The following is a 9,781-nucleotide window of genomic DNA, read 5'->3' on the forward strand; positions in this document are numbered from 1 at the left end:
TAAAACAGAGTTTGGGATGCTGTAAACGAGGTTAGAAAGGATATTTTCAATCTTATGAACACATGAGTTTCCCAGTGAAGTAAACTTAGAAAATAAGAGGGTGGAGCAATGAGCCTTGTAAGATACTGGTCTATTTTTATATTTCCTAAGAGTCCATAGATGAGAAAAATTATAGAATTGCTTGGGAAACTCTGAGATCCCACACAGACATCAAGGATTATGGACTGAATTTATGATCCCAGATAACCCTTGCCTCTTCCCCTTCAGGACTGCCCTTCTCCATGACCTGGATCCAGATGTATTTTCTGCCCTTTCATGAGGCTCCCCCACATCATCAACCAAGAATCCTTGACTTCATTCTCCTCCCCTGCAGTGCCAAGGAACATTGTGTTGCTTTCTTGAAATAAGCTAGTTTCCTTTGTCCATAAGCCCGCGGAGAATGAAAACCATCTCTTTCTGTCTCTTTACTTGATTGTTCAGATGTTTAGAAGGAATACTGGCTTTCAGGGCACTGGGAAATGTATCCGCCTTTAAGTCTGATGCTTGGATATCTTGACGACAGTTTGCTTATCAGATTTGCACATTGAGATTCGGTCAGTGTGGGAGCCGGTTCCAAAACCATATATCTTCCTTTCCTACAGAAGCCAACTCAAAAAAATCAGCAAAAGGGAGTTTTCTTTCCAGCCTCAGAAGGCATGTTTGGAGTGGAGGTCCACATAACGCCAGCAGGAAAAGAAATATTGCCAGAGCTGCCCTTGGCCCAGGGGATGCAGGCCCGGCGGCACGGGGGTTACCCTGCTTCCTCTGCTCCCAGCTCACGCCATCGGGGGCCCCCCTGGGAACCACCTTCATTCCATGGCCATGAAAAGAGCATGTTTTCCCTAGAATTTCCTGCTGCCGGAGGTTTCCAGAAACAGACACACAGTTCTGTTTGGCTGCAGAGACTAAAAGAGAAAAAAAAAATGTATGTGTACATGGGCCAGATTTATTTATTTCTCAAGGTAAATTACCTTTGCCTTACAACTCAGGTCCTTCCCCTACAGAAGAAAGCCTTTGAAAAACAGGCAGTGTCTGCGACCTGTTTGCAAGATTCCAGACAGAATGATTCACGCTCTTGAGGTGGACAGGGAAGTAGTGCCTGTAATATTCCCTCATTGTGACAGAAGGTCAGCGATGGATCTGCCATCTGCCAACAGACCCCTGCCCAGGTCGCCTGCCCAGGTCCAGGAAGGTGGAAGGAGCGTGTGCTTTGGGGCAGAATGGACCTGGATTTTCATTCTGTCCCTTTCACTCATTACTGTCTGTCTTTGGACAACTCGTATTACCTCTCTGAGCCCATTTCCTCCTCTGAGAAATTATGCCAGTAATTCTAGCTTTTCACTGTTGTGAGATGCAGGAAAGAATATATCAGATCTCGTTCTATGGTAAATGCTAAGTACGGGTTCCTTTGCTTCTGTCTTCATCATGTTCTTCCTAAGACACTTGGAATTGAATTCTTGACTGTCCTGTGCCTGTTATTGGTCTGTTATTGGTAATTCCTGACTGTCCTTTTCTGTGGATTTCACTTTCTAGCAGTGACATCTTGTTTTGATGTTTTGACCACAGAGGATGAGTGGTGAAGAGATGTGTTTCCTTTGGGACTTCCCTGGTTCCAGGGTTTGGTCCCTGGTCAGGGAACTAAGATTCCACATGCTGCATGGTACAGCCAAAAAAAAAAAAGCAGATACAGAGATGGGTCTCCTTTGACCCTGCCTTCCTAAAGGCAGCAAGATTACTCAGCTGGTGGATGGGCTAGTTGGTCTTTCTGCTGCCTCCAGGCACCAGGGAGATGCCAAGACAGCCTTCATCTGAACCAGCCTCAGCACTTTGCCTTGGTGTCTGTTACTGGAGCTGCATTCTTTTCAACCTCATTGATTCTTAAATCAATTCTGTTGATACCAAGTTGTCCTGCTTAATAATCTGCAAAAATCTTTTTATTTGATTGGTAGTCACACATCAGAAGAGATCAGCAAGTGTGAGGCTGGGTGGAACTTTCAACCTAACAGGTTACTAATGAGTTAAAGCCCTGAACATACATGGAACCTTAGAGCTGGGATGGCCTCTGAGACATGGGGGACGGTGGTCGTATTTTGCTGATGAAGAAACCAAGGCCCAGAGAACTTAAGTGATCCACTTAAGGTCACATAGCTTTTAACATCAGCATCCAAGCTGAATCCACACTTCTATTCCCAGTTTTGAGTTTCCTATGAAACTCCATTTTCTTCATGGAGATGTATGACCCATCTGAGCCATGTTTTAGGATAAAAGCAATCATATGTTGTCTTTTGTCTCCATTAGAATTCTTAGGCAGAAATCTTTTTTTTTCCCTCATGTGAAAGATTCTTTAGTATCTTCTATTTATGCATCATATAAATTAAGTGATGTATTTCTTCCAATAGTTATTTTTTAAATAAAAATAAGGACTGTAGCAATGGTCTTATTTTTTTTTAACTTTTTTTTTAGTATAGCCAATTAACAAACAATATTGTGACAGTTTCAGGTGACCCTCAAAGGGACTCAGCCATCCATACACATGCATTCTCCCGCAAACCCTCCCATCCAGGAGGCCATATAACATTGAGCAGAGTTTCTTTTGCTATGCAGTACAACTGCATTTTTGTTTTGCAATCTGTTTGGGAGGCTTTTTTAAAGTAAAATTTCTATCATTTTCCACCTGTAAAGCTTTGGGATCTTCTTTGAAAATGTCTCCTCTGTTCGCTCCATAAATCAGTTATGTGGCCCCCTGTGTCTGCCTCCCATCAGTATTCCTCCCTTTCTCACCGCCTTTTTCTTCCTCACTATCAGCCCCTAACCCAGGTCTTCAGCTCCTCAAGCTGGGATCACACTGGAAGAGCCTCCCCAGATATATCTAACTACCTGCAGGGCTTTCCTGATCCATCCTGACTTGTACGCTGACTCAGATTTAATCTCTCACTGATGTTAATCACACCCTCCCCTTTTCAGTCTAATTTCACGCAGCTCCCCTGTTTCAAACAGACAAATTCCTTCATCTGTGTTCAATTTGGGCCTTTCAGCCTCTTCACAGCCACCCTATGGGGTAACTTTCTCACGTTATCGGGGTCTGCATCCATCGAACTGGCTCCATCCAAGTCACCTTCTGCATGTCCTTTTCCTATCGCTCTTGTCTGCTGACTTTTCTCTCATCCTGTGAGACAGGGATAACCTGGCCACAGGCACGGGGAGGACCATCCATCACCTCCCATAGACAACCATGGTAGCTTGGACCTGCTGCTTTTCCTGCCTAAATCTCAGCTTCTTCCTCCGAAAAACTGGGAGCATAATGTCTAGCTTATCTTACAGGAGAAAACCATTGATAAATGTTTTGCAAGCATACCACATTCTTAAGCTATCTCTGTGCTTGTGTCCACACAGTAGAGAAACATCCTCCATGACACTGAACTCCAAGGCGCTTATAAGTGCTGGGAGAATCTCATTTGGGACAGAGGTCAGGCAGCTCCTGTTCTGATAACTTACCCGGGGTGAGGGGCAAGGGGTCCCTGGGAGGACCACTGGTTCCTAGAGATGGGAGCTCAAACCTTGTCCCTTTATTTACTAAACTTCCACAAATTGGAGATGTAGTTGGTTTAGCAAATGCCCTTTTTTATAAATTATTTACTTGTTTTTGGCTGTGCTGGGTCTTCACTGCTGCACAGGCTTTTCTCTAGTTGCAGCGAGCAGGGGCTACTCTCTAGTTGCCATGCGTGGACTTCTCATCGCACTGGCTTCTTTTACTGTGGAGCACCGGCTCCAGGGTACAGGCCGCAGTGGTTGTGGTGCAACGAGCTTAGCTTCTCTGTGGCATGAGGGACCTTCCCAGACCAGGGATTGAACCCTTGTCATGTGCAGTGACAGGCAGATTCTTTACCACTGAGCCACCCAGGAAGTCTCGCAAATGCCCTTCTTGAAATCCATGTGTTCCTTGGAGAACTGTAGAAAATTGGTCCATTTATTTTTATATGTGCTATAAGTTTTTATTGAAGTATAACACCGTTCAGCAAAGGACTCAGATCCTAGGATCCGACTCAGTGATGTTTCACAGGGTGGATACACTCATGTCACCAGCACCCAGATCCTGCACTGGGGTATTCCTGACCTTCCAGAAGCCCCTGTGGCCTCTTTCAGTCACTAATCCTCCCCCCACCAAAGGCAACAGCTGAGCTGACATCTAACACTAGAGGTGGGTTTTGCCAGTTTTTGAGCTTTTTATAGGAGAAATCATCTAGTGTATACGTTTTTGTAACTGGCTAATTCATTTCTATCGATACAATTTGATGTCTTTGTCTTCTGGGTGAGTTCTTTTTTTAAAGAAATCAGGATAAAATAGACATGGCATTTGCCATCTTAGCCATTTTTAACTGCCCATTTTAACTGACCATTTCCCAGGTCAGTAGCAGTAAGTACATTTACATTGCTAAGTGATCACTCTCCTGAACTCTTTTCATCTTGCAAGACTAAAATCCCCATCAAAGACAAACTCCCCCTCCCCCTGCCCCCAGCCCTGGCAATCACTGTTCTACTTTGTGAATTCAGCTCCTCTAGGGACCGCATACAAGTGGGATCATAGTCTGTATCCTTCTGAGCCTGGCTTATTTCACTCAGTATAAAGGCCTCAAGGCCCATCCATGTTGCAGCAGGTGTCAGAATTCTGTTCCCTTTTAAAGGCTGCGTAATACTCCACAGTATGGCTAGATCATGTTTTGTCTGCCCACTCAGCCTTCTGTGGACACTTGTGTTGCTTCTACTCTTTGGCTATGGTGAATTCTTTTTTTCTTTGGGGACAAAGAAAAAAGTATGCCACGCACCTGGTAATAATCCTTCATTTGCTTGTGAAACTCCTTCTTCTCCTTGACATCTTGAGGAGAAAACAAATAAGCATCTCTAATTTTTCTTTATAATTCTAGTTTCTACCCTTTTATCCTACCCATTTCTACTATAAAATGTCTCCAAATTATTTTCACTCCTGCAAAGTGAATGGAACAGCCAATCCTATTTGCCTGGAAACTAAGGCGTCCTAGGACCCACCCTGTCTGTTGCTCACTGGAATTTCTCACCCTGAACCCCAGCTTGTCTGGTCTTTAGACAAACCCACATGTCTTCTCATTGCACTCACCTCTATGCTCCCCTCACTTGCCCAGTGTTTCCGAGAAGCTCTCATCGTGCTCAGGTGGCCCTTCCAATGTGTGTCCCAGGCTGAGCCCTTATACAGAACAGTCATAGTACATGCTTCACTCGGGTAAGGAAGGAAAATGTCCAAATTCACCTAACCTCTTTGAAATACTATATTCCAACATATATGTGCAGTTTGTTTTGTGTGATAAAGGAGCTCTTTTCTGAGCATTAAAATTCAAGTTGCAATAAGGAAACGAATCTAAGAATTTAAAAGGGAGATGGCTATTTAAAGAATTCTGAGATGAGTCGTGACTGCAGCCATGAAATTAAAAGACACTTACTCCTTGGAAGAAAAGTTATGACCAACCTAGATAGCATATTCAAAAGCAGAGACATTACTTTGCCAACAAAGGTCCATCTAGTCAAGACTATGGTTTTTCCAGTGGGCATGTATGGATGTGAGAGTTGGACTGTGAGGAAAGCTGAGTGCCTAAGAATTGATGCTTTTGAACTGTGGTATTGGAGAAGACTCTTGAGAGTCCCTTGGACTGCAAGGAGATCCAACCAGTCCATTCTGAAGGAGATCAGCCCTGGGATTTCTTTGGAAGGAATGATGCTAAAGCTAAAACTCCAGTACTTTGGCCACCTCATGCGAAGAGCTGACTCATTGGAAAAGACTCTGATGCTGGGAGGGATTGGGGGCAGGAGGAGAAGGGGATGACAGAGGATGAGATGGCTGGATGGCATCACTGACTCGATGGACGTGAGTTTGAGTGAACTCTGGGAGATGGTGATGGACAGAGAGGCCTGGCGTGCTGCGATTCATGGGGTCACAAAGAGTCGGACACGACTGAGTGACTGAACTGAACTGAGATGAGTCCTTTTACAAAGCAACAATTCTCAGCAATATAAGCCTCATCAAGGATTTACTTGCACTTGCATTTCTTCCTTTATGAAGAAAGAAGGTAGCAGGCAGCCCCTAGTTCACTCGGACTCCCCATCCCATCCACTTCCCTCATCCTGAAGATGACAGTAATTAATGTGTTTTTCCTCTGAAATCCTATTTTAGCTGTTTCCTCTTCAAACTCCTCCTACTTTGGATAGCTCTTTTCCTACCCTATCAAGATAATTTAAAATAGCATTTCTTTTTTTCAGGGATATGGGTAATATTTCCTCTGGGCTGGCACAATCTATGACTTTAATCTCTGCTGACAGGCCGCTGGGGAGTCTACTTCTCCCCAGGGCCGGAGGGCAGGAAGACTGAGATTGCCCACCAGCAGCTCCCATCTGAAGGGTGTTATCTCTATTCTACTGGCAAAATACGAGGTCGAGTGGTTAAAGGTCAGAGATGATAGGAAAGGAGGCAAGAATGCTGACTCTTTTAAAAAAATCTTGGAATACTCCTCATCATTTCAGTGGTGTCTGATGTGTGCTTTTTTACAGTCCAGAACTTTTTCACACATTTGATCCAATTTTCTTCCCTGAGATAGTCCAACAGTTTCTGTATAGATCTCCTGGCTCATCTTATAAAAGTGTAACTTAGCTTCCAAAGTAGTTTGGTCTAGCCGACTTCTCAGTTCCATGAAGGGGATATATATGTGTGTGTGTGTGTGTGTGTGTGTGTGTGTGTGTGTGTGTGTGCGCGCGTGCTGTTTTTGTTGTTGTTTAGTTGTTAAGTCCTGTCCAACTCTTTTGTGACCCTATGGACTGTACCCCTCCATTCTCTTCTGTCCATGGGCTTTCCCAGGCGAGAATACTGGAGTGGGTTGCCCTTCCCTTCTCCAGGGGATCTTCCTGACCCAGGGGTTGAACCCAAGTCTCCTGCATTACAGGCAGATTCTTTACTGCTGACCCTTGAGGGAAGCCCATACATGTGTGTATATGTGTAACGAATACACAGATTTTGTCACTGTGAATATGTATGCATACACACGTATGCAGTAACAAAATCTGGATTTTGTGTGGCCCCAGCATTACACAGGCAGTCAACCGTCTGTGTCTCCCTTGTGTCAACACAGACCTCCCTGGTCTTTGCTTTTTCTTACCCAGACCTTCAGCTATGTCTAAGAAATGGGGGATGGGGGCACAGTTAAAAGTTCTGAAAAAGGAATTGCAGATATCTTAAATCAACAAGGAAAAAAGCAAGAGGAATCAGATATCTAATTATCATTTCTCCTCCAAAAGAAAAGTAAAGATAAGCTGACTAAAATATCAAAGAAAGTAAATTGTGAGGAGATCTGTATAATTAAACTAAGCCAGCATCAGTGGCTTATTGCCACGAATGTTGAAGAATTTGTGCCAGGTATAAATGCACGTGGCAACAGATTGTTTGTGAAGCAGTTGACATGATGTCTGAGATAAACGTCAAAGTAATTCATTTAGGGTGATGGGGGAGTTGACATAGAGGGTTAGGGAGGAAATGAAATTGGCAGTCAGTTGCTTTTTGAAGCTGGATGTAAGTTACGTGAGATGTATGTTATAGTACTCTCTACTTTGGGGTATATTTGAAATTTTTCGTAATATACAATTAGCAAATACACAGGAGGAATAAAATTATAGGAAATCAAACAAAAGCAGACACATGTAACACACAGTACATTTTTTACTACAAAGGTGAAATAGAAATTAATAATTATGAATGAAACCAGCAAGTCAACCATCAGAATTTAATAAAAGTAAAATCAATCCTAATGCCTGGACCAAAAAGAAAAAGTATCAAGTGCAATTACTAAATATTTGTGAAGTTATGCAAATGACCAACAGTGCATGTTGAAGTTTGGGGAATTTGACCAAGTCTGTACTTGAAAACAGTAACTTCAAACAGTAACTTCAAAATGTTTTTATTACTTGAGAGAAATTATAATAAATGAATGTTTACATTCAGTTAATTAAATTGGAAGAGCAAAGCATGAATAGAAAAAGAATAAATGTCATTAAAAAAGTAAAATGCAAATAAGTAAATTTGAAAAGTCATCTACCAAACTAGAAAGAAAGGCAGGAAAAAAACTCCACAAAATTATAGTTGAGATAGGGCATAAAACTTCAACTACTCAACTGGGTGATTTTTAGAAAAATATTAATTGACAAAATGCACTGAAGATGAAGCAGATCATTACAAAAAAAACAATAACCACAGGAGAAACTGTAAATGTATTTGAAGATTCTAGTCCCTTTCTTATCCTCAACCCTTAAAAGCACCAGTATTAGATGACTTTGGGCTTCCCAGGTGGCGCTAGTGGTAAAGAACCTGCCTGCCAGCGCATGAGACACAAGACTTGGGTTCGATCCCTGGGTTAGGAAGATCCCAGGGATCCAGGATTCTTGCCTGGAAAATCCCCTGGACAGAGGAGCCTGGTGGGCTACAGTCCATGGGGTCACAAAAGAGCTGGACATGACTTAGCCACTAAACAACAACATACAGATACCTATTTCAAATCTATGATAAATAGTGGATTTAATGGCAGTACACTTTTGGAAAAATACATAGGTTTTATTTCACCTGCTTGTACTTTTGGACTGGCTCTGAAACCCATCCTTTCTCATGCTTGAACTAGGTAGCAATCTCTCCAACAGGACTCCAACAGGAATTTTTTTTTCCCCCCACATGACAAGTGATTCTAACATTTGTCAGGAAGAATAAACAGACAAGAATCATCAAGAATATTTTGAACAACAGAATCAGAATTTACTTTGATGTACATGAAAATATATTACCATAACACGATAGTAACTTAACATGACAGTTGGGCCAACAGAGAGAGGGACCACGATATTTAAACTATTATAACGGTGGCATTTCAAATTATTAGATGATAAAAGATGAATTATTTGATGTTTGTTATGGGAAAGTTCAGGAATTATAAAGAGAAATATTTTGTGTGCTACACAATGATATTATGTTGATTATAATTTATTTGTTTACAAGAAAACCACAAAAAGGGCTCAGGGTATTTTAACACCATCTCACTGCTGTATAATTGTGTTTATTACAATATTCTAATTCACCTAAAAGAATTTGATCAAGGTTATTTTCTTACCACCTTGTGGGTTGATGATTATAAAAAAATTACATTGCACTTGTTTTGTGCCAGGCACTTTTGTAAGCTATCGAGGTATATTAATACCTTTAATATTATACAACATCAAAACAACCATAGGAGGTTAAAATAGTATTATTATTTCCCATAAAGTACATCCGCGAGCAACTAGGGGTGCAGAGTGTCTGTGCAGCTTCTCCGAGGTCACAGTCACATACCTAGTAAGGGCAGCGATTGGTACTTCAACTCAGGCGACCTGGCTCTGGGTGCATAAGACTTCTGCTCTCCTAGAAAGAAGCTCACGGAGTCTATTAGGGGAAGGCACTCAGGCTCCTGGCTCTAATGTGCCTTTCTGCTCCACTCAGGGACCTGAGGTTCTCATGGCAGATGTTCAGAGCCCTCTAAAAGCTGGATAGGGCAGAAAATAAGGGAGAGGTGACACCAGAAGAGGATCTCAGAGAATGCTGAATCCTATTCCTTCTCCTCTAAACTAAGGTGCCTTCACATCTTAAGTGGATAGAGGATATCTGATCTCCAAGCTTCAGAGGGACGTTCCTGTACCTCTCAGCTCTAAA

At 42.4% G+C, this 9,781-nt stretch overlaps 1 protein-coding gene across 1 annotated transcript in view; it reads left to right on the forward strand.

Moving 5' to 3' along the window:
* The window catches only part of HS3ST3A1 (heparan sulfate (glucosamine) 3-O-sulfotransferase 3A1), an 84,931-nt gene that overhangs the window by 73,138 nt on the left and 2,012 nt on the right, over positions 1-9,781 (forward strand). The window lies entirely within an intron of this gene.

The sequence above is a fragment of the Bison bison genome, unplaced genomic scaffold (genome assembly GCF_000754665.1).
Source record: "Bison bison bison isolate TAMUID 2011002044 unplaced genomic scaffold, Bison_UMD1.0 scf7180017864180, whole genome shotgun sequence".
Taxonomy (NCBI): domain Eukaryota; kingdom Metazoa; phylum Chordata; class Mammalia; order Artiodactyla; family Bovidae; genus Bison; species Bison bison.